The sequence below is a fragment of the Artibeus jamaicensis genome, unplaced genomic scaffold, assembly GCF_021234435.1.
Source record: "Artibeus jamaicensis isolate MK-2021 breed Jamaican fruit bat unplaced genomic scaffold, CSHL_Jam_final contig_2259, whole genome shotgun sequence".
Taxonomy (NCBI): domain Eukaryota; kingdom Metazoa; phylum Chordata; class Mammalia; order Chiroptera; family Phyllostomidae; genus Artibeus; species Artibeus jamaicensis.
This window is the reverse complement of record NW_026521468.1, coordinates 6,502,277-6,526,194: the sequence shown is the minus strand read 5'-3', so window position 1 is coordinate 6,526,194 and position 23,918 is coordinate 6,502,277. Positions and strand designations below refer to the sequence as shown.

Genomic DNA, 23,918 nt, shown 5'->3' with positions numbered 1-23,918 from the left:
CGGCACAGCCGCCGGGGCCCAGCACACGGCGGAGGCAGGCCTTGACGCACAGGCACCAAGTAAGCGGCTTCTCCGCACCTCAGCTCTAGGTCCACATGCGGAGCAATGCCATGGGTCACGGAGAGAAACGGGCTGGGTAGTGAGTGTCCTGGGCACAACGGCAGCACCTGGCGACGGGCAGGAAGGGAGACAGGCGCGGTCGGCTGCTCGGGCCAGCCGGAGGCACCCGGGTGGGCTCTGTCTGGACGGCGCCTGGTTTTCAAACCAGCTGAAGTCTTCGGACGCCCTGGGCAGCCGCAAGCCTTGAGCCTGCCTGTGTCCAATTTAATAGACGACCCAGGAGACAAGCAATAACCTCCCCGAGCCTCAGTTTACTCACCTGTAAACCGCGGGCAAGGAACCCGCCTGCCGGGGAGGAAGTTGCTCAGATCCCCCCCCTGCGCTGCGGGGTCTGGGGAGGAAGGAGGACTAAGGAAGGAGGTCAAAGGGCTTCAGAACCACACAAAGCTCCGGGCCCGGGCAGCCGGCTCCAGGCCACTCTCCTGAGCTGGCAGGACACACAGGCGGAGGCCGCTTCGCTCTCCTCTAGGATCAGGGGGGTTTCGAGGCGGCTCAGGGCAGGTGACAGGAGGCCTTTGTGAGCCCCAGACCCGATTCTGGGGTCGGGGGGCGGTTGCCCAAAATCCCGCGCCCCTTTAGCAAAGACACCGGAGCAGGCGCGACCTGTGCTCCCAGGAAACAAAGCAGCTCGTTGGAACCAGGCCCAAACCAGCCCAGACCAGCTCTCTCCTCCTCCTTTCTCTCCTCCCAGAACTGGGAGCTCGGGAAATTCCAGGTGGCAGAGTGCCTGTGACATCACCTCCACCTGTCTGTTCAGAGAGGGGACCCCGACCCACCTGGGTGTCCCCGGGCGATCCCAGCTGTGAGCCCCCCAAGGCCTCGGGGTCTCAGGCAGGCCACCAAACTCCTCTCCACGTCGTCTGAGAAACGCAGGCTCGGAGGTCAGAAGGACAGGCGTTCAAACCTGCCTCCACGCACAAGCTGACTTTGGAGAGATTTGTGAGATCTCTGGGGAAGTGACTTCTTCATTTGTCCCAAAGGGAGAGGGGTCCTTCCCTCGGCGGAATTCGAGTGTGACAAGGACACAGACGGCACATTGGCGGACTGGCGTGATGCCCAGCACCCAAGCAGACGCTGGGAGTGGCTGCCCTCCTGCCCCCCGTCCCCCGCCCTCACGGGGCCTGTGGGCGGGAGGACGGCCCAGCGGAACCGGCACCTGCCGGCGGCCACATCCCAGGGGCTCTGATTTGGAAGTGAAAAAAGGAACAAGCAGCAACTGTTGGCTGACACAACAGTTCTGATTACCAATGACTTTCACGCACTTGTGATTTAAAGCCCGAATGCTGGAGCTGAAGGGTCATATGGGAAATTTCTGTTAAAAGTACATTAAAAAAAAAAAAGACAAATCCTGCAACTGTCATGTGAATAATGTCAAAGAAGCCGGAAGCCAAGGCCCGCCGCACGGCGCTGTTCAGATAAAGCCCACGTCAGGCCACACTCTGGGCGGGAACGGAGCCTTCCTGTGCCCCGATCAGGTAGCCACACGCATCTATGGCTGTGCTCGCATTTCGTGACACCACCCCCCAAAAAACGCAGGCCTACAGAGCTGGTGATGCAGGGCCCTGCCCGTGGCTCTGTCCGGTGCCCGCGTCCAGGGGCCTGCATCGGCTTCCTGGGTCCAGCTCGCCCCGAGCAAGGTCTGGACCCTGTCCCCGGGGGAAGTGGCGGCTACGGAGCACCACTCACTTCCTCAGTGCTGCTGCTTTCGAAACTTCTGGTGAGTCGAAGATGACCTCAAACTGAAACGTGTGTATGAAGTTCATGAAAAAAATGGAACATTAAAATATGTTATCACAATACACAAGTTAGAAGTGGGAACTGGACGATTCACAATGGGTCTGTTCACATCCTAAGTGCCGCCCCCGAGGACGAGGGGAAGGTCCCACCGACCGAGGCCCTGCCAGCTCAGGCCTTCCCACCGGGCAGGGGGCACCAAGTTCCCAAAGGTGGTGGGTGGAGCCCGCTCCACCTGGCCACACTTAGCAAGGGCCTGGGACCCGAGCCCTGGCCACTGAGGCCATTCTCAGGAAGTCCGAGAAGCCCCGTCTGAGGGAACGCAGGCACAGAGACATGCAGGCATCGGCCGGTGAGATGAGGTTTGATTTCCAGCCCCAGGAAAGGACGATCATAGCGGTGGGGGCTGGGGCTGGAATTTGCTCACCTGGCCCCACTCGGCTCCAGAAAGGACAGCTTCACAGCCTGACTCTTGCTCCCTACTGGCCCCGAATGCCGGTGGGGAGAGGCAGGGATTGCAAACCCACCCAGCAAAGACTTGGGAGCCCTGAGCAGCCCCGAAGTTGCCTGCGGGAGGCACCGCCCCCTCCCCAGCCAGGTCATCGCCTGGTCCCTGGGGCAGGCAGCCTGCCCTTGTGTCACCCGGGCGGGCGCTGTGAGGAAGGGCCCTGAGGTCCAGGCCACACTGCAGCAGCAGCAGCCCCTCCACCCGCCCACCCCCCACACCCCAAACTGATCTGCTCCCTGGAAGTCCGGCCCTGGTACCCTGCCCCTACCTCCAGGAGGAGGAAATACAAATCCTCCAGTTTGAACTCCCTGCCTTGCCGCAGGACCACTCAGCTCCCCTGGGCCTCTGCTTCCTTATTTGCAGATGATCCCTAAAGTCTCTTTCAGCTACAGAATTCCAAGACTGAAAGGAAAATAAACCACAAAAAGGAGGACGGTGCGCCGGCCCTCGCCCTTGACTTTCTGTGTGAAAGGGGGAAACCGTTTCCCCTGGTTTCTTTCCTGCCCTGCCTGGGGCAGCCTCCCTGTGCACTTGGGAGCTGGGAGAGCCCAGGGGAGCCCAGAATACCCCAGGGCTCAGGACACACAGGGAATGCCTCCCAAATTCTCCCCAAGAGCGGTGCTGCTCCCTGACTGCGTCCACTTCCTGCTGCTGCTGTAACGAATCAACCCAAATGGAGTGACTTAGAAATAAGATGACACACATCTGTCACCTCCCAGTTTCAGAGGCCAGACGTCGTAGTGGGCAAGCCCAGGAGGATGCCCGCCTGTGTTCGGACCCGGGGCCCAACATCTGTGAGGTGGCACAATGTACCTGAAGGGGCTGGGGGAGCAGAAAGTCCCCCGCCCAAAACTCCAACCTCTGCTCGCCTGGGCTGCCCGGGCCCCTCCCTCCCCAGAACCAGGGAGGCCCACAACGCTTCACCCACCCCTTCCTCCAGGAGGCAGCCCCACGCCCAGGGGAGCCCAGGCCATTCCAGCTTCCCCACAGAGGGGTCACAGAGGTCACGGGGTGAGGGGGCAGGGCTGTGTTCCTGGAAGCCAGGCCCCTGGCCCCAGACTCAGGCCATACCACAGGCCTCACTGTTCTCCGAGGTACTGGCTTTGCTCCCAACGGCCCTGCTGGCCCGGAACAACCGCAGCCCCAGAGGCCAAACTGCCCCCAATCAGGGCATCAGAACAGCCGACTGGGCTGTGTGGCCTTGGGGACGGCACTCTTCCTCACTGGGCCTCTCACTTCCTCCTCTGTAAAAGGAGAGCTCGGGGCCAGGGGCTTCCTAGACTCGAGTGGGGACCTGGGCCTCCAGGTCTGCAGAGAACTCATGGCAAGCCCCCCCCCCCCGCCCCTGCTGGGCAAAGCCCCCGAAGCCCAGGGGCAGTTCCTGCCGATAAACACTGGAGGACCCTCTTGATGCTCCGTCCTAAGTGCTGGCACCCTGGCCTTCTCCCCGGTGTCCTCCCAAACCAGGACAGTCGGGCCGCCCCGCAGGGGTGGCGGTGGCCCTCAGTCACTGCCCAGACGGGGGCTGGGAAGCAGCCTTGCCCTCGCCCACCCCGGCCTCCATCAAGCTGGGCTGGCGCGGGAGAACCGGAGGCTGTGGGTGGCAGGGGCCAAGGGCCAGGCCGGTCCCTCCAGCAGGGCAGAGGGGACGGGAGGGAAGCCGCACGTGATCCCGGCCCCCGGTTCTCAGGGGAAGGGCGCAGCGGCGGAGGAAGCAGGGCCCCAGCTCGGCTGTGGGGGAGGGGAGGGGCTCGCCCGACACCCCCACCCCCTGGCTCAGGCCCAGGGCCTCCAGGAGGACCCGCCCCCTCCCATCTCAGGGGAGCGAGTGAGGCGATCGGCCTTGCCAAATTCCAGGGACGGATCCCACATTCATTCCGCCCTCCGCCTCTGGGTTGCTCTGAACAGCTGGCCTGCAGAAGTTGGGGAACTGCACTCAGAGGTGCGGGGGGGAAGGGGGGGCACTGGCCGCACCCCCACCCACCCCTTCCTCTGAAGAGCAGGCCTCTCACTCCTGCCCTTTCCCTGGGAAAGCTGGGGAAGGAGGAAGGAGCCAGATCCTCCCTTAACCCTTTCCTGCCCGTGGGTTCCTGCAGGCACCCCTGCGGGGCGGGGTTGCCAGGCCAGGCTCCCACCCAGGGAGCTGGGGGACGGCAGGGCGGCGGCGGCACAGACGTGCACAGAGTCAGGCTGCGTGGACACAGACGGCCCATCCACGGCCGTGTGGCCGAGCTCTGTCCCTACATGAGTGGGGAGCGCACGGCTTCAGCAGGACAGAAGCCCCCAGAGCTCCCACCCCGCCGACACACGAGGCTCCGAGCAGACGTGCTGCATGCCCACACCGCTGCCCCGACACGTGTGTGCTGCTCACAGCCATGGCAACACACCTGCGGCGAAGGCGACAGGCTGACCACATTCTCAGAGGCAGGCTGACCCGGTGAGAGACGGTGGGCAGAGGTGCGAGGAGCCAAGACGCAAAGCCACCCACAGAACTGCACAGAAGTCCAGCCGCCCTGGCCCCTGTTAACGTCACGCGTGGGATGTTGGGCTGCGCTGACCCACGGTGGCCCTCTGTGACCCCGGCCCCAAGGATGAGCCGCTCTGCCTCCCAGGCAGATCTGCTTCCTGCCTGAACGCAGGCCACCGGAGGCTGTCAGGTGGCCGTCCACACCCAGAGACCCGACCTCCTGGAATGCCACAGGATGGGAGACCAGCTTCGGGACCTGGGCCAAGGTACCGCGCCCTCAGGCCTCAGGAAGGAGCGCGCACCACATGGCGAGGTAGGGAGGAGGACTCCGGAGTCACACTTCCCGCACGCAAACCCGGCTCCGCCACGCCCACTAGCTGTGTGGTCCTGAGCAGTTACTCGACCTCTCTGTGCCTCGGGTCCTCGTCTGGAACACGGGAGTCACCACAGGATGGAAGTCAAAGGGTTGCTGAGAAGGTGAAAGGAAGTACTTGCTCCAAGCAAAGAGCCCTGAGGCTGAGGGCCAGTGACCAGGGGTGCCCCACGGTCACGATCACCAATGGCCCGCCCAGGCCCCACGAGGCCCCAGCCCACAGAGAGTGCCGCCTCTCCCCCTCTCCCCCCAGTGGCACCCAGCCATCGTCTCCAGGAGCCAGCCACCCTCGCGAATCCGCACAGGGGACCCGGCCACCTCCCCCGGTGCACCTGCTGGGCTTCACGGCACCCACGTGTCCCCGCCCTCCCCTGCTTCGTGTGCGAGCACCCACCTCAAGCCTGGTGGGAGGGGGGGACCCTAGGAAACCTGACTCAGGGGTGGATGACACAAGGGAGTCACGTTTCAGGTGCCACAGGGGTACCCCGGGACACCGTGGGAGTCCCCACAGCCCAGGGAGGGTCCCCCGGCAACTGGATGGGGCCCCGCCACCCCTGCCCCCACACGGCTCCCTCCATGGCTGGTGGCCCTGCTCCTCTTCTGCCCCCCCCCCCAACAGCCAGGAGGACACGGTGAACGTGGCCCAGGAGGGTGAAGCGCAGCCAGAGAGCTCATGGGCAGGGTGGGGCCGTGAGTGGGAGCCTGGGCTGCTCTGGCCACCACACGATGTGGCCCTGCTCGGGGCAGCCTCCTGTACAAAGCAGGCGAGAGCAGCTGCCTGGGTGCGGGGGGGGGGGGGGGGGAGGCCCAGCCTCTCCCAGCAAGTACGGGGAGCGAGGCCGCCCAGACACCGAGCCAGGGGCCTTCAGCAAGTGAGAAAGTGAGAAACTTACACACGGCTGCAGCTACTTCTGCCCTGGACCCTGCACAGATGCACACAGTGCCTGGCTGGGGGGCGGGGGGGCCGGAGGACGAGGGCTCCGTGCTGGGGAGGCCCCCAGCCCTGGTCAGGGCGGCCCCCCACAGGCTCCCCTCCGGGCGGAGCACGGAGCACGGAGCACGGAGCGGCGGGCGGAAGGCCTTAATTAGTACCAGACGGTGTTGCGCTGAAGGGGGGAGGGGACAGGAAGGGAAACCCACACAGGACACCAAGGGCCCCGGGAAGGGGGTGGGAGCCGAGGAGGAGCGGGTGCCCTCCGGGCCAAACCCACAGGGAAGGGGCTGCAGGGATGCAGCCCGGCCTGGGCCCTGCCTCCCCTGCAGATTCGTCCCGGCTTCGCCAGCTGCCGCCTGCTCCCGAGAAGGCTGATTCAGCTCCGAGGTCAGGAGTCAGGCTCCAGCTCCAGGGGACCGTCCCTTCACCCCTGCAAAGCTGGCCAGTGCCAAGGGCTGCTGTTTCAGGGTGGATGGTCCCGCCCCAGCCTGGGATGGCAGGCAGGGTCCCGTCTCAGAGACCTGCAGTGGCCGCCCGGTACCTCGCATCAGGAAGGACTGGCCAGGCACTGGCCGCTGCTGCCCACGGACATCAGCCTGCCGCCAGGGTGGGGGCCTCCCACCCCTCCCTGCTCCCGGTACTGAAAGAGGATCACCATAGCAGACATGTGGTGGCCTGCTCCGTCCAGCCCCCTTTCTCGGCCCCCTCTAATTTGGTTCAGGTGTCGCCCTGCTTCCTCTGTGTGAGGGGCCACCTTGTGCTTCAGGGCAAGAGCCACGCCACCCCACCTCACCCAGTGACCAGGGCCTGGGAGGCGAAGATGCCCTCTGACCGGGCTCGTGGGGGAGGGGACTCCAGGGACGCCTGCCTCCCTTTGGAGGGCTGAGACTGTGCTCTGGTCAGCAGCTCACGAGTCAGTAACTATCCCCGAGACCGCTGCAGCCCCCTCTCGATGGCTTCCAGGAAAAGCACTCCATCTGAGGCTGGTCAGGGTCCCAGGACCCAAGAACACTCTCCGCACGGCCGTGACGAGGACAGCTAACCCGGGAAAGCGCCCCTAAGGGTGGACACCATCCCCAGAGGTTTGTAGGCATTTCTTGGGTCCTTAGACAGCCCACTGCGGCTTCCCATCAACACAACCAACAACTGGCTAGGAAAAGACACAGAGAGGTCAGGCAACGTGCCCCAGGCCGCACAGCAGGACAGGCAGGAACTGGCTGCCTGCAGAACCAGCCTCTATTCCTGGGCCTTCCTGGGCCCCCCCGCTGAGGACGGGCAGTCCGGTGGTGCCGTCTCCAAGAATCTCACAGTATGATCAGATGGGGGAGCATGACGTCAGCCTCTCTCCACCCCAGTTCTGAGCTCAGGCTGGGCACACAGGAGGTGAGCGAATGGGTGAGCCCCCGACAGGAGCCTGAGGGTGGGGGAGGTCAAAAGGGACGAGGACAAAACACAGTGAAAGTCTCATTCACCACTCAGGTCACTTGGCAGATCACCACGCCCACGGTGCAGACAGAAAGCACCCCCAGGGGCCCACTGCCTGCCCCGCCCCCTTCCCTGCCCAGGTCCCCCCTCTGCTTCCAAGGCCCGAGGCCCCGAGAGAGTTAACCTCCCGTAAATGTGGCCCGGCTCCACTCAGGCAAGTCCCAGGCTAAGAGCAGGGAATCGGGGGTCCCACCACAAGGCACCGCTGGGGGGGGCGGGGGGGGGAATGTCAGACCCGCTTTTTGTTTTTAAAAAATCATCTGCATTAAATGCACGTGTAGGAAAAACAGACCAAAAGGAAACACCAAAATGTTAACAGTGCTTATTTCTGCAGAGTGAATTCACGATGAATCATTTTCTTTATAGTTTTCTAATTAAAAATAAAATTTTTCTTGTCATTTGCCGGCATGATTTTTAAAGTACACAAAAACTAAGCTGGTTTTTCACTCAGGAGGACTCAGGCTTCTTGGCGTCGCCTGGCCCTGCCGGGGCGCCACTGAAGGAGCCGTCACCAGGCACTGGGTGGTCTCCCCCGGGGGCACCAAGGGGCCGGGTCCTGAGTTTCAACTGCAGAGCTGGGCCCGAGACCCCCTAAGGGGACGGACACAAGGCCACTTCCCGTTGGGCTGCAGGGAGGGTGTGGGGTTAACCTGAATTTGTGTCAACACAGCTCTGGTTTGCCCACCACCTGGTGGGAGCCCCCCACCCAGCCCGGCATGACCACAACCTCAGGGGGTTGGCAGGGAGGGAAGCCACTGGGGGGGTCATAGGAGGAACTGTCCAGGGACAGGACTGGAAACCGTCCGCTCCACCCAGTCCTCGCCAAGGACCTGAGACCTCCACCGCCCCCTGCTGACCGGGTGGCTGGGGGAGGATGATGGGGATGGGGTGCCCCGTGAGGCCAAGCCCGGGAGGACAGCGGGCGCCACCGCCCAAGGCAGGGAATGGAGCAGGGGGCACGCGGGACCCAGAGGGCGGCTCCTGCCTCCAATCACCACCGTGCCCCTTCCCCCAGGTGGGGCTGCCCGAGACCACACACCCACCTCCCAGCAGGGAAGGCCCGGCTCTGCAGGGCAGTGCACCCCACAGCCAATCCCGCCAGAGCCACTCCCAGGCCTGCCCTGGCCACGTGGAAGGGAATGTGAGGTGCCGATGTGTTTACATCACGGGGCCAAGTTCTGCTCCCAGGTGAGCGCCCCCCACTCCTCCAGCACCGCACTACACAAGGCCGCCCACAGCTCCGAGGTGAACCCTGACCCCACGGCACGGAGTGGGTGCCAGCGGCCTGAGATGCCCCTCCCTCTCCGGACCCGAGTCCCCTCGGCTTTCAAAGTCTCTACAATCACTGCACTCGGCTGCTGAGGCTGCCAAGTCACAAACCAAACCCTGCCCACTTCCCACGCCGGCTCCATTCCCTGACAGCCTCTGTCCCAGGCACACTCCAGTCCTTTTTCTGGCCTCCTTTGTACCAGGCATTCTCAAGCCCCCTCCTCCAGGAAGGACACCATCCTGAAACATGCCCTCTGAGTGGCCACCTCTTTCGGATGACAGAAAACCAAGACACAGCTTCCAGCCGTCCCCTCTCCCAGCCCCTCTGTGAGCACAGAAGTCACCTGGGTGCCTGACACCCAGAGCGGCCCGTCCGCATCAAATGCCTCCCCACCAGTCTCTGTCATAAGGCGGCAGTCAGTGCCCAGCTCTCCAGCAATTGCAGCCTGGGCATCCAGTGGCCTCCATGTCACCGCCAGCAGCGGCGGGCACAGGAGGCCTGTGAGTGCTGACGGTGTCACACGCAACCACCTCCCCTCCCGCACAAGCACAGACTGGCCCTGCCCACCAGCCCAGGGGCTCCCAGCCACACACAAGCTGAAGGACACCAGTGACGCCAGCACCTGCATGCTCCTTCATCTTCAGTGACCGTCAGAAAGGGAGGGGGCCTGCCGAGGGCCACTGTCCCCACCTGGCCACCCCCTCTCGGAAGCTGACGCAGCCTCTAGCACCAACGCCATTATTACACACCCACCGGATGCCCCAGGCTGTGCCACGTCTGTTTCTTACACTGTCCCATCAAACCCCACATCTGCCCTGATTCACAGACGAGACAAATTCACAGTATTAACCTTCCTACAAGAAGCAGCGCAGGATAGGGATTGGAACCCAGGTCTGGCTCCAACCTCCCCCCCTCTCTTCTGCTGGCCCCCAGGGCCCTCCTACCCTGTGCTCAGGACTTCCCAGCATGCTCCCTTCCAGCACTGTTCTCTGTAGCTCGGGCTCTTGCTGTGCATCCCGTGATCACTGTCCTAACCTCTCTGGGCTGCACCTTGAACATGAGGACATAACAAAACCATCCTTCTTCAGAAGGTCAGCGAGGGGCACAGCTCTCCCTAAATCTCGAATGTGCTGGCGATTCCCTGCCTTGGAAGGTGGGGACTGTTAGTCCCCCTTTTTGCTGGACCAGGGAATGGAAATTCCCAGAAAGCACCCAAGGTCACCCGGTCGGCAAGCGGGTGGCTCCCCAGACGAGATGCCCTGCGGGATGGGCGCTGTTTTGTCAGTGGGCCACGCTGCCCGTGCCCTGAGAGGGGCCGCTGGCTTGAGGCGTGGACTCAGGGTGACGGCTGGCGGCCTGGGCTGGGCCTGAGAAGCCCAGAGCCCGGTGCTCACGCTGACCCGCCGTCCTGTGTAACGCCCGCCTGTGCACACACAGACTAGCTCCTCCCAGGTGAGCACTTCTCCGCGGGCCACCCAGGGCCCACGGGACCCTCCCGTCACAGGGCCTCCTACTGAGGACCCACAGGCTGCGGGACCTGCGTCTGCCCAGGGCACAGTGGGCCAACCCTCCGGCTTCTGGCTCTAAGCCACACAGGTGGCTTTGTTCCACACACAGACCGAGCACACGTGTAAATGCTGGGTGAGGGTGGACGGATGGGTGGATTCCTCGTCAGCCCCCCAACATGTGCTGGGTCCCTGGGGGTCCCTCGGTTACTGAATGCAGGCACAGCCCCACTGGGAGACGGGAAGTCAGGCCGGCCTCGGGAAGTGCAGAGCCAGCTGGGGCTCCTTCCACGTCTGAGCAGCCACAGGGCGGCGGCCCCTCGGCTCAAGCAAGGCCGGCAGACGCAGGAAGTGCAGCTAGACCTGCACTCCGGGTGGGCAGGCGCTGTGGGGATGTGGCCACACCCCCTCCTGGACCTCTGGAGCCTCGGGTGGGGGTCAAGGGCTCTGGGCCACAGCCAGGGGAGGACCCCACAGCAACCGGTGCGGGGAGTCCGGCCTGCAGAGCCGAGGCGTCCAGGGGCCGCCGGCCTGGCTTCCTGTGCAGCTGGGCTCCCAGCGCACTCAGTCCCCGGGAAGCTCGACCTCCCACAGCTGGGTCCATATTCCCAGGCCCGTCACAGGCATAGGTCAGAGCTGCTCCAGGGGATGGCAAGGGGTCAGGAACAGCCCCAAGGGTGAGGGGCAATGAGGGGGTGGGGGGAGTGGGGGTCACACTCTTGGAAATGGAAGAGAGCTCACTGGGGCCCAGGCCACTCTGCATGGGCCCTGCCTGCAGTCTCCCCACTCTCCCAACGGGACACAGGCCCTGCCTGCAGGGGCAGAGTGCGCGCTGTCCCCCAGCTCCCTCATCCCGAGTGACTGCCAAGTCCCACACACGCCCTGGCTCAGGAGGGACCCAGCTGACCGCTGGTCAACACCGCAACACAAAGGGCTTCCTGCAGCAGTTCTCGTCGATTCTCCTGGGAGCCCCTTGAGGCAGGAGGGTGCCCTTCAACCCATTTCACAGACAAAGAAACCAAGTTCTAAAGTGACCTGCCAAAGGCAGGGAGAGGTAAGGTTGCCTTCTGTTTACACTCAGAGTCAACAGCAAGCCCCCAGGGTGCCCTAGAAGACAAGCAGGCTGGGCTCTGCTTCCTGGAAGCCCCCCACCACTGACCAGAGGGGCCACGGAGGGGGCCAACACCCAGGGGGACTCAGAGGGGTCTGTATGACCTGACGGAACAAGCAGCGGGTCACAGACCCTCACGCTGGGCCAAGCAGCCCAACCAGGAGCTGTCCCAGCGACACGCAAACCCTGTTCCCAGGGCCTGACCCACTGGGGCTCTGCAGCCCTTGGGCCCCGTGTTCAAACACTAGGCCGTGTTCACACTAGGCCACTGTGCAGCCAGACAGACTGTGCGCCAGAGCTGCCGTGTGGTCCGTGCCACGGCGACGCCCTGAGGTGTGCAGCCCAGCCCCCCTCCCAGTAGCAAGCAGGGTGACTAGTGAAGTACTAATGAAGGCTGGGAGGGGCGGGCCCACCCCCCACGGAGTCCAGTTGGGGGACAATCCTGCTCCAGCAGGAAGCCAGCCGAGGGCGGGCTCCGGGCCCGGCCTCCAGCAGGGCAGACAAGCCCCTGGAAGAACGTTCCCTCTGGGCAGGGCCAGGGCCCAGGGCAGGCCGCCCCCCTCCCATTCCCTCGGGGCTGGCACCTGCTTCGAACGGGACTGCGTGGACTTTCCAGACCTTTCCTCCCCGCTCTCTGACCTTGCCCCACTCAGTTCCCACCCCGTCCACCACTTTCTTACTCACTCTCTCCTTTCCTTCCTGTTCAAACACAAATAATCCAGGCCAAATGCGTCAGCTGGCTCTCTGCAGCCTGTGCAGGTCTCCCTGGGGGTGGGGGTGGCAACAGGCAGGATTACTCACTGAGCCAGGACCTCAGGATGGGGGGCTCGGGACTGAGACGGGGTCACTGGGCCAGGACAGGGGTCAGCCTGCCGCCACTCCCTGATCAGGACCTAGCCAGAGACCACAGCTCTAATGTCTGCTGGACGATAGACTTTATATGCCTGGTCACACAGTCACGAACACAGCAACAGAGTCTGCCATTTCTGAGGTGGGGGGTCCCCTGGTGGGTTCCTGAGAATTCTGTGGACAAACACACAGGGGGCGGAGGCTTCTCACCCTAAGGTACAGAACGGGGGGTGTTTAGTAACCTTTCTTTGGCAGAGTTGCCCCCCCACCGAAGAGACCCTGGTTCCGAAGGGCAGTTCGGGCCCAAGAAGCTGCATTTCAGGGGCACAACCATCCAGAGCTGTGTCTCGGAACCTCGAGCCTGACAAACAGAGGCAGGGCCCAGAACATCGGTGGTGAAGACTCTCTGCCAAGGGGCCTCACCCTCAGGGGTCAGCTCCCTACCCCCGTCCCACGTGGCAGGGAAAGGAGGGCCCTGGGGGAGAGGGCGGGTGGTTCTGCAGCCCACCTGTGCCCCCAGCCCCTGCTCTCACTCCAGCCTCCCCCACGTTCCCTGAGCCCCTGAGGGGGGACGGTGCAGCTCCTGAGAGGCTCAGAGAAAAGCCAGGAGGGGACTCAAGGCAGCTCCTCTCCCTGTCCCCACGCTGAGCTTTTTGACGGGCTGACCTCCCAGAAAGCCACGTGGTGGCCGCTACTGTCCTGGCCGCCCAGCCTGGCCTGAGACAGAGCGTTGACAAGAGTAAAGACGCTGCTTTTCCACTGGCTTCGCCACCTGACTTTCTGTCTGACATCCCGAGGGCCCCGCCGCTGCATCTGGAAGTGTGGACAGGGCTCGTGCTGGTCAAGGTAACACCCACCAGGAGCTGAGGCCGGCGCCCCGTGGGGCTGGGCAGGCCCTCTGGCCAGGGCCTCTGCATTGTGGGATAGTGAGGACGTGGCCAACCCCTGAGGGTCACTTTCAATCTTCCCACCTCTACCTGGAGGGACCAGTGGGAGCCCCCCGGGAGAGACAGCCACCTGAGCACCTGGCTCAGCCCCAGCAGGAGGTGGAGGGACCACCTGAGCTCCAGAGAGAACGATCGATAACCTCTGGGGAGCCTGCACATAAGGACCCAGGGCTCAGGGACTGGCGGGGACCTGCTGGGGGCAGGGAGCAAACCTGGAAGGCAGGGATGCTCCTGCTCAGGGTCTCCCGCCCTCCCCAGGGCCAACCTGGAAACCACAGGGCAGTTTTAACTCAGCCCCTTTCCCCACAAAGAAGGCACACCCCCCACCGGTAGCCCAAACGTCTCCCGGTGGTTCTTTCAGCAGAATTCAAGCTGGTCTTGTGAGGAGGGGCGGGAGCAAGACAGCTGGTGGGGGCGGGGCTGGCAGGGGGCGGGGCTGGCAGGGGTGATAGTGAGCAGCAGGGATGGGAGACTTCCAATCTGTTCCCACTCACCCCCTGCCAAGCAGGATCTTATTGCAAAATCCAGGGCTTCGGAGGGGCTGGAGCGAGAAGGGGAATACCAGTGTCCTTTCTAACTGGGGATTTCTTTCATTTCGTCATTCATGGCGCCTTGTGAAAGCAGGAGGGTGCTGGCCTGGGCTCCTCAGCATCCCAGCCAAAGCTCGGCTGAGACTCAGCTTTGCGTACTGGCCAACCCCAGCCCCAGTGGCCAGCAGAGAGCTCCACCCGCTGCTGCAGGCGCCTCCCAGGCCGGCCGGGCGCCGGGCTCGCCCAGGGTTCAAATCCAGACTGTCAGCAGCTGGGGGGCCTCAGGCAAGCGGCTGGTGCACTTGGTGCCCTGGTTTCCTAATCTGGAAAATGGGGTAACTCGGCAATGATGGCGACTGCAAGCTGGCCTCCCTTGCTCGGCCTGGCCCCCTGGCCGAGAGAAGGGTTGCACTAATTGTTGCCACAGGAACGCGGAACTGGAAGAACCAAGAAAGTCCTGCAGAAATGAAGGGGAGGTGCTTGTGCCAGCTGGCGAGCCGCAGGGGGGAGGAGAAAGCCAGGGAAGAGCAGGAGGAAAAAGGGACAGACGACAGGGAGGGCGCCCCAGGTCCTGAGGACCTGCAACAGGGGCAGGGCCCCAGATGCTTCCCGGCCCCACACTCCCGGCCCTTCCCGGTGCAGACAGAACCCTCACAGGCCTGAGGGCCAGGCTGGGGCCATCCAGGTGACCATGTGACACAGGGGCAGGCACCAAGACCAGGGTGGCCACACCACCCCCAGCCCCTGCTGAATTAAACATTAGGGTTCTCGTTTGCCGACCGGGCTCTCCGCCTGGACAGAACGTCCATTCACGTAAACTGCCGGCAAAGCCAGGATGTGGATGTGAGGTCCACCCAGCTGCCCTGCGACATGACTGACTGCCTGGCACCAGCCCCAGAATCACAGGAGTGCCAAGACCACCCCCACCGCCAGGTAATGGCATGCAGGGACAGGGGGTCTGCCCTCCTGGGCCATGCCTCACACAGGAAGCCCCGCCTCGCCCACATCCTGAGGCCCCCAGCCTGATCTCACCTGGTGGGACGGGGGAGGGGCAGCGCCTGAAATCCACGCAGGCAGTGAAGGGCTGGTGGCTTCAGGGCCTTGTTTGGGGAGGTGCCCAACCCTGCGTAACCCGAGCCCTGCGTGACATGCCCTCCTCCTATCAGGCAGATCCGCACTGGTCAGTGGGCAGGCGGGCAGGGAGCCACCCAAGGAAGGGCTGCCTGCCATTAGCCCAGAACCCAGGGGAGTCATCCTGCGGGGCTGGGGGTGGGGGGGCAGGGATAAGGCCCCTCTCCCCCAGGCCCAGACCGCACTGTTGGTCTGCACAGGGAGGCAAACACCGCCCGGGGGCTGGGGGGTGGGTAGGGGTCATGCCACGACTCAGGTACACTCAGGGGTCACACTTCCCTTCTAGTCTGTTTCCCAGTCTGTACCATGCTCCTCACACTGGGCACAGGAGGGAGCCGACCCCCCAGGTTCTGCCACAGGGGGGGACGGTCTGCAAGTCTGCCCTGCAGGGGTGAGGGGCAGAGGGAACCACTACCACAGCCCACACCCCTTTGTTCCCTCAGCAGCCTCCTCCTCCTCCTCCTGGGAGTCCAGACTCTGCCCCACGAAGTGTGAAGTGTGAGGGGCTGGTGGGGCGTGGAGGTGGGAGTGGGGAGAGGTGTGCCTGGGCAGTGACCAAGGAGCTCAGGCTTCTGAGCTGGAATTGGCTGGGGGCTCAGAGGCAGGGAAGGGCCACCCACCCCGCAGGGCCCTCCTGTCTCCTGGCTGTGTCTCCCACAGCACAAGGGCCTCCTCTCAGACTAGACACACCCCGAGCTGAGTGCCAGGTCCAGCAAGGAAGCAGGGCCCACAGGTCTCAAATGCCACTCCTGCAAGGGCCTGGCTGAGTGGCAGCCACCTGGAGGGCACAAACGAGCCACTCTGCCAGCTTGGGGAGTTGTGTGTCACCCCCCCCCCTCGCCACCCCCGCCAAGGGAGGAGGTCTCTGTCGGAGCATCTGGGCTCTCGTGGGGCTGAGAGGGAGGGAGGAGGCTGTCCACTGCAGGGCTGCAGCCTGGGCCGGGCCAGGCCAGGCCAGGCTGGGAGGTGCAGAAGGGCTGGCCCGGCCCCGGCTCTGGACCAGGAGAGCAGAAGGACTGCAGGGGGCCCAGCTCCCTCCGTCACCACCTGGGGCCACACCTGGCCAGGCCACCCGCTCCAGGACCTCGATTTAGCCTGTCTGTCCCGACAACCGAGAGGCCATTGAGGAGCGTGAGCACCTCGACCCGGGAGTTGGGGGGCGCTCCAGTGTGGGCATGATCTCAGGCCCCCCTTCACCAGCAGAAAATGGGAGAGGGGCAAAATGCTGCCCGGGACCTGCAGGTCCGACAGGTGGGAGGTCCCAGCTGGGAACTGCACCCAGGGGTTCAGAGCCCCGGGGGAGGGGATCTGGGGCTGAGGAGGAACTTTGAGACATTTGGAGGCAGGAAACAAAGTTTTGGGGGCATCCCTACAAAAGCCCCCGATGAAAATGAAAAAATAAAAAAAAAACCCACATGCATACGTATATTTAAAGACAGTGAGCACGTGTGAATGAAAACAGCGTTTCTACATCACTGATGTCCAACAACCACCCCGTCTGGTCCCGAGGGTTCAGGCTCCTCCTGCAGCTTCCACCGGAAGCAGGCTCACTCCCCCGGCCCTGTGGAAAATTCCAAACCAGCTGAGCTCTATTCTGTTTCTGTGTCTGGTTACTCCACACCTGCGGCCAATGCCTCTCCAAGTTCATGATTTGGAATTTGCAGATCCCGGCCTCCTCTGGGGCACCCAGACACACCAGGAACTTGGGGGAAACAACTGACAAGGGCCCCCCCCCAGCCCCCGCTTCCAGGGGACCAGCCCTGAGGTCTGAGCCAGCCTGCCTGCCTCTCCCCGCCTCCTCTGCAGAATCACCTTCTGCAAGTCATCGAGGGCTCTTCCCCCTGCGGGGGCTCGGCCCCTGGGGCTGCGTGAGGCGAGCAGGAACCACAGGTAACAATGCCCAGCAGGGTTTAAGCACCGACTGCGTGCCTGGCCCCATCACACCAATGACACATCAAATCAGCCCATGGCAGGCACTTCCTTACACTCACCTTCCCAACAACCCAATGAGGCAGTTCTCTAAAGGGGAAACTGAGGCAGAGCGGCGAGATGTGCCCCAGCCTGCAGCTTCGGCATGATAGGGCCTGGGCTGGAACCCAGGTTCCTACCCAGACAGTCATCCTGTGAGACCTTGAGAAGGCGGGGACTGTGGTCACCTTCTTTTCACAGTTGGGGAAACTGAGGCCCCACACAGCCGGTCAGTCCCCAATGTAAACCTAGTGGTTCTTACAGCACATGGAACGCAGCCCTCAGGGGTTCCGGGCTGGGGTCCCCCAGCTTATCCTGGCCTCACGGGCAATGGGACTGGGAGGTCAGAGAGACTGAGTGACTTGCGGACTCGAAGCCTGGGTGCCCCATGTGCAGCCGCCGTGTGCAGCTCACGCAGCCCCAGGACCAGGTGGAGGGCGGCTGCCCGGCTGGTGGGTGTCGCCCTCGGGCTGCTCTCAAAAGCCTGGCTTGGGGCCCAGCCACCAGCACACCCACGACACTTCCCCTTCCCCCGGCCCCTCCCACGGCCTGGGAGACCCTGTGCTCGCTCAGCACCTGGGCAGGGCAGCTGGACATGGGCAGCGCCCCTCAGTGCACACAACCAGCCCTCGCTCCATGTCCACAGCCAGCAGTTCTGCATCACTGTCACTGCGTCTTGGGAGGATGCAATGACAGCTGGCCCTCTGGCTCCCTTTCGATCCCGGAGTGTGCAGGGGCCCCTCTCCCCTACCACACTCCATTTAGGGGAGACGCTCCTGCCGGCCCACCCGAGGACCTTGTTCTCGCCAACACCCTCCCCCACACCCCCACTGACCCGCCCTGGCAGGTGCTGCACAAGCTTAAGGTTCAAAGCCAAATGCATTAGCTGCACCGTGGAGGGACCTCGAGGACGTCCTGCTGAGTGAAAGAAGCCAGGCAGGAAGCTTTCTGCGTGCACATCCCATTTCTGAGACTCAGACATGCGCAGAACGGAAACCTACAGACAGGCCGGTCGTTGCTTAAGGTGGGGGGCAGGGGTGGAGATTAGACGGGGACAGCTGAAGGGGCAGGGGCTCTCTGGGGGGTGACAATGGTCTAAAACTGGATGTGGAGAGAGGCACAGCTCTGTGGACCTACTAAAAACCACCGATGGCTGATACCTGAAGTGAGCGCCTTGTGTTTTGTTGTTGTTGTTTTTTAAAACAAAAGAAAGGGCCCTGGAGGCAAATCTGTTCTCTCCCCTCTCCTTCCCTTCCCCTCTGTTTTGCAACTCTCAGGGGGCAGCAGGCACCTAAGGTGGAAATCACTCCACTGTGCACACACACCACGCACCTGTGTACACACATGTGCGTGCTGGTTTGTGCCGAAACATGTACATCGTACCTGGGGCTATGGTCCAAGTACGTGTGAAAGCTGCTCGCTCTCTGGGCAACATCAAAAGTAGGGTTCCTGAACCCCGACAGCCCTTCACCTTCCTGGACCACTCTGCCCCCTGCCAGACCTACCCCGGCACCACATCCCAGAGAGTGGGAGCCCTGTTCTCAACTGTCCCAGAGGGCAGGTCTCACTGTAGTCCCAGCGAGGGCCCAGGGCAGCGGCCGGGGTATGGGGAGGGGCCAGCCCCTCACGCCCCTCCACATGCAGCCCCTTCTCAACCATCCAAGAAATTTTAAATAGCTTCCTGGGTACTCTCTAGAAAGAGAATATAAAATATGTGAAAAAACACAGAATTGCGGAAAAATTTTTAAAATGGTAAAGTATTAGGCTCCTACAGAAGTGCTGGGCTCAGACGGTTTCACTGGCAAATCCTGTAAACATCTTAACACAGAGATGACTGTCTTGCGGTGAAAGGTGTTCCAGAACAGAGGGGGGAAAAGAAACGCGTCCAAACCACTTTTGCTCAGCCAGCGTGACTCGGACCCCCGAACTGATAAAAATAGTGCCCGTGTGCCTGTCCCTGCCCCCCCCACCCCTGGCACAGAGAGTGCAGCTCAGACCTGACACCAGCCGCCCTCGCTCACCTGACGACCTGTCACCCAGGTGCTCCCGGGGACTGGGGGGCAACTGCAACACCCACAGAAAGCCCCGGTCAGGGGATGGCAGATCGGGGAAGGCACAGGAGAGCAAGTCACGCCGCACACGGCCACAGGTGTGCATCTGGCCAGATCCGGCCGGTGTGGGCCAGCAGTACGGCATCCTCCAGGCCGACCACTGGACCCTGGGGTCACGCCTCAGGGCATGGGCGAGGGCTGAACGTGCCCCGTGTCCACGTGGCACAGAGTGCGGCTGTCTGGCCGGGCGCGTCCCCAGACAGCAGCCCCGTCCTGCAGCCCTCGGCTCTGGCAGCTGTCCTGGGCCTGCGAGGCTGTGCAGGCAGACGCGGCCGCTCGTCTGGCAGCTGCCCGGACTCCCTGCGATGAGCCCGGGAGGCCCCGCCCAGTGCCACGCACCGAGGGCCCAGGCTGAGTCCTGGGGCTGGGCTGGGGGGTCCAGGCTGCAGTGCCCCATGTCGCAGGGGGCAGAGCAGAGAGCCACCACCACAGCCTGCCCGCCACCCCGCCCGCTGCCCCATCTGCCGCCCTCCCCCTCCCCCGCAGCTACGCCCGCTCTATTTAAGGCACCGGGCAGCTGCCAGGACTGCATTCCCCAGATTGCCCCTTGGTCCTCCTCACCAGGGGCTGCACTTGGCAGGCAGCTGGGTGGGCTGGCGGCGGGAGGCGGGCTCTTCTTCATCGCTGCCCCCTGCTCCGCCCCACCTTGGAGGACACACCTGGGGCTGGACGCTCCCCCAGCAGCATCCAGACCTACGACCTACGTGTGCGTGGGCCTCAGAGGCAGTCGGAGAGGGAGGGAATGCCCCTTCCCGGGACCAGGACATTCCCAGACCAGTCGGAGAGTAAGTCTATCAAGAGACTCGACGAGTCGCCCCACCCCAATCTCATGCCCACTGTCGCAGGTGACCCCTGGTACTGCCGTGCAACGTGCACCTGGAAAGCTCAGGCCACCTTGGGCCAGCAGGCCCAACCCTTCCCTCATCTGCCAGAGAGAAACCAAGCCAGAGAGGTCGGGGAGCGAAGTGAAGTCCCACAGGGCCAAGCAGGGACACCCCAGTTGCCACCAGGTCCTGTCGCCCTACGCGCCTCTCCCCAGGTCCTCCTGTGAGCACCCAGCAACAGCAGAGAACCAGACGCGTGAGTGGGTGGCCAGAGCCCACCTTATAAGGCAGCCTCGGGAAGCCTGGCTGGTGTCAGCTTTAGGGGGGGGGGGGGCGGCTCCCAAGGCGAGGCAGAGCCAGCAGCCCGCCCTGCAGCCCCACCCACAGCCACCCACGTAGACGCAGGGGGGAGAGTGGGGACCTGGGAGAAGAGGCGAGGCTGTTCCTGCCCAGAGGCCAAGAGAGGAGCAGAGACGACCTGGGGACAATGAGGAAGGTGCCAGTTACGTGGGCAGGACAGCAGCCTCAGAAACCAAGAACTCAACACACCAGAGTGGACAGGGTCAGCTGTGGGTCTGTATCTGACCACAGAAGTATCTGCTCGCAGCAGTGACGAAGGCCACCTCATCTCACTTCTCCAACACTATTTCGTTGGGCACCTGCTATGTCCAAGTCACTCACTCAGTATCTTATGGGATTCTTAAAAACAAAAACAGCCCTGGCTGAAAGGCTCTGTGGATTGAGCACCAGCCTACGAACCGGAAGGTCGCCAGTTCGACTCCCAGTCAGGGCACACGTCTGGGTTGCGGGCCAGGTCCCTGGTTGGGGGCGTGTGAGAGGCCGCCACCTATCAACGTTTCTCTCACACGTCAATGTCTCTCTCCCTTTCTCCCTCCCTTTCTTTCTCTAAAAGTAAATAAAAAACAAACAAAAAACAAAGACAAGAGCTCTACCCTCAAGTAATCTCAAATCCAGTGGCGGGGGGGCAGGGATGGAATTTGGGAGAAAATATAGCAAAAGTTAAGTGTGACTATAACCGAGTTACAGGTGAATTTTAGTTTCTTTCTAATGTCTGTATTTTCTGAATTTTAAAGAAAAGATACTATGACAAACTATGTTAAGGATTCTGGCAAAGAAAGTTCACATACCAATAATTTACATTCTAAGCCAAATACGAAATACTACACAGGAGTAAGTGCAACAAGGCTGGGGGCCCGGGGAAGTGAGGCTACTTCCTCCCAGCGGGAGGGCTTCCTGGGAGAGGTGCCATTTGAGCTGGGCTTGGAGGGAAGCACAGGAGTCCCAAGGGCAGTGAGTGATGTGAGGAAGAGCCAAGTCGGGGGTGAGAGGTCAGAGCGAAACAGCTGTGAGGAGGGGCCTGTGGCAGGAGGAGCCCAGAAGCCGGGTGGTGGCAGCTGGACAGGAGGGGGAAGGACTGCGGAGGCCCCGGGGCGACTGAGCCAGTGCAGGCTCAGCCTGGGCAAGGATTTCATCAGCACCACACTGCGCTTAGGGAGGTCAGTGTGGGAACAACTCAGCTGGGGTCCCAGGGGACTTGGTCTTGCACCTACAGCCAGTCTGGAAGGCTTCCTGGAGGCAGAGGGCAGAGTCTGATCAGAGGGCACAGGGCTCCCTCGGCCCCTGACCCCTTGCCCCTGCGGTGCCAGCTGGCCCTCAGGAGCAAGGGGCAGCGTGCCATGAAAGGCAGTCAGCGGGGGCCTTGGGGGCGGCGCTTCCTGGAGCTCTCCGTCCAGCCCCCAAAGGAAGGGTGGAAGGGGACAGGACTGCCAGGTCTCCAGGAGAGATGGGCAGGAAGTAGGGCTGGAGGAGGACCGGATGTGCCTCTGGAGGGACTGTGTCCACCAGCAACACCAGAGGAGGTGGAGAAAGGAAGGAGCAGAGCAGCAGCTGGGCAGGAACTCCAGCCTGCACCCCAGAAGCCCCCTCCAGAAGGAAAGCCCCGCCCCCCATGCAGACCCACCCAGGACCTCCAGCTGGACCCCCAAGGCAGGTGTAGGCCCAGGGCCCAGGGCCCAGGGCCCAGCCCTCAGTGGGCCTCGCCCACTCCTCCCTGGGTTACTCCTCTGACTTCTGCTGTTGGAAGAGGAAAGATCGTCCCAAAGGGAGTCATCCGAGCCCCGCCTCCTCCACGGTGCTTCTTCCTCTTCTCAGCATTTTGCCAAACCCTGCCCCGCTCCACCCCATCCAACGACAGGTCCTCAACCCGTGAGCACTGGTCTCAGAGCCCCACCCCACGCAGCCACTGAGACATGCAGTCCGGCATAGGCACGTGTGTGCAAACCCCACCCCCACAGCTGGTGCCTGGGGGTGGGGCCGGAGGACAGCCACGCTGGCCCGTGGCCCCTCCACATGGAGGTGGACTCCCCTCCGCTCGGCCCACCCCAAGGGTGAGCACGGCCTGGGGCGCCACCACCTGCTCTCATGCCCCTTCAAACATTTAACTTCTTCTCTGTGCAGAAACCCCACAGTTCCCGGGGTTCAGGCTCCTCAGCATCTCTGGGCTGTGGCCTCGGCTGGGAATGCTTCTCTCTCCTGTTTTGCCTGGTCAAATCCCCCAAACCTTCGAGGAAAGGGCCCCACTCCCGGGAAGCCTCTCCACACTGTTCTGGGTCCCATCGCCACTGTCCTGCACCGGCAGCTCCCCCCACTGTCCCCCACGTTGAGCCAGAGCAGGCCCGATGCTGTCCCCCAGAGCCGGGGCCACCTCCTGGCACATCCACCACCAGCTGTCGTCAAGACCTGGACGGCCTGGTGATGACCATCTCCCAACCACATCCTGTTTGACCGGGCTGAGCGTGAACACCTCACCCCCAGGAGGGGGACGGGGGCGGTGCCAAAGGCCCTTGACCAATGGCAGACCGGGAGGAAATGGCCTGCAGGCCACTCCCCAAACACTGGCCGTGCCTTCGTCCTCTCGCCCTCTCTGTGCACCAGGGAGCAGCTCTGCAGGGTCAAGTTTAGGGAGATGGGAGTGAGAACAGGCTCACACAGAACCACGGCCGGAAGGGGCCCCCGAGGTCCTGTAGTTCAGGCTGTTGGGAGTCGCCCAGCGTCGCAGGAAATTCAGAGTTTCAGCCCCTCACGACCTCCCACCCCAACCTACTCAGTCAAACGAACGTTCACTTAACAGAACACAGTAGCTCATCCAACGCCCTGTCCCCCGCCTCAGCGCAAGCCAAGAGCCCTCCGGTCCCCGAGTCCCTGGAACCACTGGAAGAGTCCTAGTCAGAAAGTAAAGTAAAATAAATAAGAGAAGGAAGTGAAAGCAGGAACTTGAAGAGACACGTGCGTGCCGGTGGCCACAGAAGCACTGCCCTGCAGCAGGAAGGAGCAGGGGCAGCCGATGTCCAGGAACAGATGGTGGGCCCACAGCACGCGGCCCCCACACAGCCCTGAACAGGAAGGAGCCCTGACAGCCGCCACGGCCCCCGGACGGTGGGGCCGGGCCCCGAGCACACTGCGCTCGGCGAAGCGGCCAGCCACGGAAGCGCAAGCCCGGTATGCCTCCGCTTCCGTGCGGCACCTACAGCGGTCAGTTCACAGACACAGAGTGGAGGGTGGGTGCCGGGGCGGGGGACGGTGGGCAGGCGGTGTGTAGCGTCCGGCAAGGACAGACCTCCACCCGGAGGGAGGAAGAAGTGCTGGAGGCGGTGGTCGCACAACGTGAAAGCACCTGGCGCAGCGGAGCTGTGCGCCTAACGGTTAAAAGGGTGAATTCTATGCCACGTGTATTCTAACCCTAATTAAAAACGGCATTTCTGGAAAGGTCAATCAAAAACCCAGAAGGTTCTGTCTGTGCAACTCAAAACACAGCCACTGAACATTTACTGAGTTTCCAATCCTGTGACCAGAACCGACCCAGCGCCCATGGGGCTTACAGCCCAGCGGGCACCTGCACATGGCCAGTGTCCCAGGGACTCGGTGACCCGTGGGGATCGGCACTGCCTCCCCTGGAAGCTCTCCGAGGGAGCCAAGTCCAGGGTGGGGTCCTGCGAGGCAAGGGGTCCACACCCAAGCCTCTTGCTTCCTC

General features: G+C 62.9%; 1 protein-coding gene across 5 annotated transcripts in view; it reads right to left on the bottom strand.

Moving 5' to 3' along the window:
• SEPTIN9 (septin 9) overlaps positions 1–23,918 on the bottom strand; it is a 125,442-nt gene that overhangs the window by 32,800 nt on the left and 68,724 nt on the right. The window contains exon 1 of one of the 5 annotated variants that reach the window (XM_053661376.1): positions 15,595–15,603. The exons of 3 other annotated variants lie outside the window; for them this stretch is intronic. The gene's annotated coding sequence lies outside the window, so the exon portion shown is untranslated. Of the gene's footprint in view, positions 1–896; positions 1,163–15,594; positions 15,604–23,918 lie in introns of those variants that run through there. One more of the 5 variants, XM_037157954.2, reaches the window with a different exon arrangement.